The sequence below is a fragment of the Galeopterus variegatus genome, unplaced genomic scaffold, assembly GCF_000696425.1.
Source record: "Galeopterus variegatus unplaced genomic scaffold, G_variegatus-3.0.2 Scaffold221, whole genome shotgun sequence".
Taxonomy (NCBI): Eukaryota; Metazoa; Chordata; class Mammalia; order Dermoptera; family Cynocephalidae; genus Galeopterus; species Galeopterus variegatus.
This window is the reverse complement of record NW_007726332.1, coordinates 65,392-72,949: the sequence shown is the minus strand read 5'-3', so window position 1 is coordinate 72,949 and position 7,558 is coordinate 65,392.

Sequence of the window (7,558 nt, the reverse complement as noted above, 5' to 3'; positions counted from 1 at the left end):
GGGCAAAGACTTTATGAATAAGACTCCTGAATCAAAGGCAACAAAAGAAAAAATAAAAAAATGGGATTATGTCAAACTTAAAAGCCTCTGTACAGCAAAAGAAACAATTAACAGAATAAAAAGACAGCCTACAGAATGGGAGAAAATATTTGTAAGCTATAAATCCAACACGGGATTTATATCCAGAATATACAAGGAACTCAAACAACTTAACAGTAAAAAAAAAAAAAAAAAAAATCCAATTTAAAAATGGGCAAAGTAGCTGAATAGACATTTCTCAAAGGAAGACATACAAATGGGCAACAGGTATATGAAAAGATGCTCAACCTCACTAATCATCAGGGAAATGGATATCAAAACCACATTGAGATATCATCTCATCCCAGTTAGACTGGCTATTATCAAAAAGACAGAGAATAACAAATGCTGACAAGGATGTAGATAAAGAGGATCCCTTCTACATTGTTGGTGGGACTGTAAATTAGTACAGCTATTATGGAAAACAGTATGGAGGTTTCTCAAACAACTGCAGATAAAACTAACATAAGATCCAGCAATCCCACTTCTGGGAATATATCCAAAGGAATGGAAATCATCATGTTGAAGGGACACCTGCACTCCCATGTTTATCACAGCTCTATTTACAATAGCCAAGTTATGGAACCAACCTAAATGTCCATCAATGGACTGGATAAGGGAAATGTGGTATATATACACAATGAAATACTACTCGGCCATAAAAAAGAATGAAATTCTGCCACTGGCAGCAACATGGATGAACTTAGAGAAAATTATGTTAAGTGAAATAAGACAGGGATAGAAATAGAAATACCACATCCTCACTCATAAGTGGCAGCTAAAAAATAAATAATAAAGAAAGAAAGAAAGAGAAAGAGGGAAACAACCACAATAATATGTTGAACTTTCAGAAGGAGAGAACAGAACTGTGGTTACTAGAAGTGGAGAAGGGGGAGAGAGAAGGGGTTAGAGAGAATTGGTTAATGGACACAAAGAATGATTACATATTGTAATGATGAATAAGCTAATTATCCTGATTTGACCATCACATATTGTACACAAGTATTTATAGTCAACTCTGTACCCCACAAATATGTATAATCAATTATGTTTCAATTTTTAAAAAAATATGTATATATATAAAAAATATATATATGTATGTATAAATATATATATATATTTATATATTTAATGGCTAGTACCTCCAGCCCATTTGTGGGAAATTCAGGATCTTTCTCAGTTTGTATAGGTATTCATGGGAGGTTTTATCTCTCTTGGCCATGCCAGGCTTCAGGTTACCATGCCAACTGAATCCTCAATGTGCCCCTTCTCTCCATCAGGCATATGCTTCACTCTGTTCACATCCTGTCTCTTTCTCTCGGGAAACTACAATCCAAAGCTGTGCATGAAGCCAACTTTACTGAAGGTTGTGGCAGTGGAGGGAGTTATACTCACACAGCCACAGACAACAGTTGCAGGGGAACAGTAGACAACACCAGTCCCTGGTTCATACTGCCTACCAACGAGTTCTTACTGCCAGATCCCTGGCCTCCAGCTGCAATGGGCCCATGTGCTCCTTTCTCACATACCTTCATCTTTTCCTTTCTCTACTGTGCCCTAGCAAGCCCAAATTTCTCACTTTACTATGCAAAAAATCTTGGTTTCTGTTGTCACACCAACTTGCCATAGTTTGGACTTTCCATCATTTTTTACATAAAATGACCCATCCCAGTGTTTTGATTACCAAAATAGTTTTCATCCATAGAAAGAATCTCACCACCATATGAACTCATTTCCTTCCCAATTAAATTTAAAAATATAAAGAATGAAATCAAAATCACCCCTAATCCTACCACCTACACGGAGATTAACACTGTCAACAGATTGGTATATATCCAGAGCTGACCCATAGGGTGTTTGGGGCACCTGGCAAGTATTTTTTGCAAGATCCCTGTCTGTATAAAATATTTGAATCACTCCAAATCAGCAGATCAGCACCATTCTGGCTTCCCAGTGTTGAGCAATCCCGTGAAAAAAATACTTTGCTGGTCAGTGGGAACAATCTGTTCACTGTACAGGTGCTTTCCTGAAACCAGAGCCCAACTGGGATGACCCCATGAGCATGAGTCCTGGAGTTCCCTGGAGCATCTGTTGACCCCCCCTCCCCACAGGATATGGGGTGGCACAGGGTCAGGTTGGCCCACTTGGACATCACTCTTGGTCCAGTCTGGTCTCATGAGGACTTCTTTGAGAAGGGCACTTAAGGTGGGGGTGGGGAGGGGGCAAGCATGAGGCATGAGGCCCGATACAGGGCCCTGTTTGCCAGTCTGAAGGTGGTACTGTATCTGACAATAGAATGGTCTATACCAATGCCAGGGCCTCATCTCCAGCAATTCTAATCCAGTTGGTTGAAGCAGAGCTCACATACCCCTTTTAAACACTGTCCAAGTGATTTTAATACAGTCAGGGCTGAGAGCCATTCAACTTGCATCTCCCTTCCTGCGAAACTGAGATTAAAATATTGATAAAATTGGCCCCAAGTCACCCAGTGGGCCAAGATTAGAGCCCCAATCCCCTGCATGTATCCATACCCCACCTCCTGGTGACAGGCAGAAGACCTGAACACACCTGGACAGCCTGTATATTCTTAAAAGGCTGAACATACTGGCTGTCCAGGTGTGTCCAGGCCTTCTACCTGTCACTACTTGAGAACTCCCATCTTCTCTTTTGATGTCGTTTTTAGGTACTGTTCCTGTCATTAACATCTCTGTTACTGACCCTTAATAACATTTGTGCTATCAAGAGCCAAACGCATGCTTGCTGATAGCTTGAGAACCATCTCAATAAAGATCCAGCCTTTTTTGTCTAATCAGCATTAGTCATTTCCTCAGGTTAAAATGGCTGAGACGAAACCCAGAGAGGGGCTTGTTCTTTTTTGTAATTAGTGAGACCCCATGAGGAAGTGCACGAGATGTGACTTCCAGGCCTATTCCTCATGGGTAGGACCAGGCTGGGAGCAGAGAGATGGGAGCACACATTACCCTCTGCTGATGTCCTATTACGGACCAGCCTGCTGACAGCTGATGCGCCTGGTTCAGACGTCGTAGCTCAGGCTGGGTTTGCATTCCTTCAAACAATCCACACAGGAAAACACCAAGGTGATTTTCTTTGACACTTTCCCCAAGTTCCTTTTCCATTATTATTGTTAGAAATTCCAGAAAGAAAAACACTGAATTAAGCATTACATACATTCCTGTCTGAAAAAGAATTGGGTGGGTGGATTCTCGAGTTTATGGTCAAAGTTCTTATATAACAAGTTACTTGGTAACCGAGGAAGAGCCAGGAAAAGCTGCATGCCTACCTTTCGAATGGGGTCAACACATTGGCGTCACAGGCCAAGCTACTAACTCTAGCCTTGCTTGAATTTTCCTGATTGATTGTTAGGATGGTCAAGGAAGAACTCTGCTACGTAGAAGCTGAAGTGAGCAGGAATGTCAGTCGGGTCCTGGCAGGAAGCAGATGGCATCCTCAGACGCGGGGACTGAAGAGAGCTTATGAATGGATGATGTATAAAGGTGTATGTATAGATGTATAGAGTAGCCCAGGGCCAGTGACAGCACTGTGGCCTTCCCATCCCCAGGCCTGAAAGGACAAGAAGAGAAAGGGGTTTTAGGAATCTTGTGAGAGGCCTGTCATCACTGCAGCTGTGGTCTTCAGTAGAGAGATGTAGCCACTGCCAACCCACCGCCCAGCAGGGACTGATGGTGGAGTAAATACCCCAACCTCACTCTCCTCCACCCTTTGATCTCCTGCTGTGCCTCCCTTTGGCTGAACCCAGCAGGAAACCGAGGGAGAAAGGGCCCAGCTGATGCAATCCCTTGAGGTCAGCTTCCTGGGAAACAGAACAGGATAAGGAAAGGCAGAGAATGGATCCAAGAGTAAGAAGAAGATCCCCCAGATCTGGACAAACAACCCGATAGTCCCCTCAAAATAACAAATCCCCAAATATGCATTTACAACGTATACACCTCCTTCAAGTTTGTGTCATGGTGCATGACTGTTAAACATAACTCTGTACACACAATCACATGATCGACTGTAAAGAACTATGTGTATTCCAATTTATTATTATTATTGTTATTATTATCATCATCATTACTGGAATTAGGAAACTCTGTAGCTGTTAGATGTCAGGTGCTGAGCAAATAAAACAATGTAGTAACTGTCACATCCCGAGGCTATCAGGCTACCTCCCTCTCTGCGCCCTGGTGCATTGGCCACATCTGCAACACCAAGTGGCCCCACTGCAAATTCCAACCGTGTAAGTTACGGCCACTCTGCCCGCTCACTGTTGATTTTTCTCTCCTCAACTCCTGCAGCTTGGAATGTCAGCTAAGTGGCAGGGAGCCTGCTCACCAAGGGGCTGGCTGATTGCTTTGGAAACCCATCCCTCTACTGGAATTTAATAAAAACCACCCACCAGACGCAGGCGGGGGCATTGGCTCCTTAAATGATGCTTTTCTTTAAGGGGAAAAAAAAATCTATTTGTGCCAGTAAAAGGAAGAAGAGAAAGAATCTAGTTATTCAATGACGGAAGAAAAATGTTTTTAATTTGTAACTTCGCTAATTTCATTCCCCTGCTCAAAACTCTTTGATGACTATCACTGCTTAGGGAATAAATTTCAAATGCTTTAGCCTGAGATCTGGCCTCAGCTTTTCTTACCAAAACTCTCATAACTCTCCCTCAATTAGCCCTCTTCCATCAGACTGGGTGACTCGGAGGATATTTTCTGAGCAGTTCCTGGTATATTCCCACACATGAATTTTTCATGCTGTAGACCAGTGGGTTCCAGCACAGGGTGATCTTGCCCCTCAGGGGACATTTAGCAAAGTCTAGAGACATTTTTTGTTGTTACACTGGGGCAGGAGGTGCCACTGCCATCCAGTAGGCAGAGTTTAGGAATATTGCTAAAATTCTACAATGCACGGGACAGCCCCCCACAACAGAGGGTTATGCAGCCCCAAATGTCAATAGTGCCAAGACTATGCCCAATTGTCTTCCCACTGCCCACATTGACATCTTGTCCATTTGTCAGTGTCGGAACCTGCATTGTCTAATATAATAGCTTCTTCCCACATGTGGCTCTTGAGCACTTAAAATGTGGCTAGTCCAAACTCAGACACGTTGTGTCAAATACTAATCAGATTTTGAAGACGGTATAAAAATAGAATGTTAAGGATTTCATTAATAACTTTTATGTTGATTACTTGTTGAAATAATCATATCTGAATATTCTGTATTGAATATATTATTAAAATTAATTTTACTTTTTTTTCTTACTTTATTAATGTGGCTACTAGAAAATTTTAAATTATGTAGGTGACAGAATTATATTTCTATTAACACAGTCCAGTCCAGGCATTGTGGAAGTCAGAGAGCTCCAGAGCAATCCTTCCCTACTGTCCTTTCACAGTGGACTTCTCAGATGCCTCCACATCCCTTCTCCTATAAATTCTGGTATCTGCATCTCAGCCCTTTCTAAACCCATGGCTCCTAGAGAGTTGGTGTTGTGGATCCTGCAGAGGGACTGGCGTGATGCCTCCCACCGAGCATGGCCTGATGAGGGAGGCAGTGGTACCGGGTGAGGCACCCACACTATGGCTTGAGCTTGACATTGCCCTCCATGGCCATCTTCCGTTTTCCTTATCTCCAAGCAGAGCAAATGACAGTGCCTGACTCAGAGAGCGAGTAAGGGATGGATGCAAAAACAGACAAATGGGGCACTTAGCACTTTGCTCTGAACATCACTGTGCTTCTCATTATTATTATCATTTTTATATAATCAATTGTAATTACTAAAACTTACATGTTTGCTGAGTTACAGAGATAAGAGAAATGTGAAAAGGATTCTTCTTATTCTTGTTGTGAAAGATATTTTAAAAACCCAAGTTTTTGTTGAATTGCATTATAGAATTATGGTCCACGACTTCCAAAAATCTGATTGTTTTTCCAGGGAGTTACACACATGCATAAATGTGTGTACGTTGGCAGCTCAGAATTAACAGAGTATTTTTTTAAGGTCTAAATTCCTCTCAAATGGGAACGAAGTGTTCTCCTGACCCTTCCTACACTTCATATTACTGTCGACATCTGCAACTAATTGATGATCTATAAGTCAAAACTGTGACCAATGCAAAAAACCTTCAGCAAAGCCTGCCTGGGCTTGGCTGACCCTTCTTAATGTATTTCAGGTTAAGACTAAAACAAGCCACCTTTTAACTGTCCAACCTAGCACCAAACGGTAGCAGTGAGTATTTATCAAACATCAAATAATAACATGGTCAGATAACATGCTTACCAGTGAAAATCTAATTTAGAGCTTTTTAAAACTTTCATTTGAATTTTTTAAACCTAGACATTTTTGAGAGGTATAGAGAATATATTGTCAGCATGCAATTTGACTGATTAAAGTAACTCTTTATGTCAACAAAATCACATTATGACCATCTGAATATCTTTGTAGTAAACGAATGGCATTTTAAGAAACCACAGGAAAAGGCAAGAAAGAATTTGGGCTATGGAATAAACAGACCCGAGTTCGTGTCCCTGCTCTGCCGCTTACGAGCTGGGTGATGCCGGGTGAGTTTCCCACCTTCCCGAAGCCTGTTACCTCATCTGGGAAATGGGGGCAATAGAAGATTCCTTATAGAGAAATCCTTATGAGAATTAAATATGATACATTTTTTTTTCCTTTTTTGTCTTTTTTTTACTGACTGGTAACGGGATCGCAACCCTCGGTGTCATGCCCGTACCAGGGACCGGCAACAGGATCGCAACCCTCGGTGTTGCGCCCGCACCACGCTCAACCAGTGAGCGGGAACCGGTCTCCACGTGAGATCCAAACCCTTGGCAGGAGCGCCGCCGTGCTCCCAAGCAGCGCACTCTCCAGTGCACCACCAGGCCGGCCCTTAAATATGATACATTTAAAAGAAGTGTTGAGCACACTGCAAACTATGTGTTCCGATCATTAGCAACAAAAAGGCTACAAAATGCACGGTCCAGATAAGTAACAATATCTTTTTTAAAAATTAAATTCAACAGAGGTAATGGACTATTTGTGTTTACTAACTGGCCTATTCTGTATTCTTCAAGAGACTAGTTAAGTAAATAAATCTGTTTTAATCACTTTAGAGCTGTCTACACAGAGTTGCCTGTATAAGAAGCAGCTTGTAGCAAATCAACAACACGTTTCCACTTGGGGCTCATCCAGCTTCATTCCCTCCAAAGGATGACTTTATCTCTCTGAGATGTCCCCTAAGGCAGAGTCTACATTTTCTGTCGCACCACCCTAAATTGCCAACCAAAATTGGTAGAAATCTCTCCAGCCATTTTCATAAGATGAGGTGAAGTCAAAGAAATAGAAACCTCACTGGTTAAATACAATTTTGTTTATAATCCATGTGATTCCAAAAACAGATCTGATATGATAGATATTCATGTATTTTTAAATTACCAATAACCTTGAGGAATGGGTTAGAT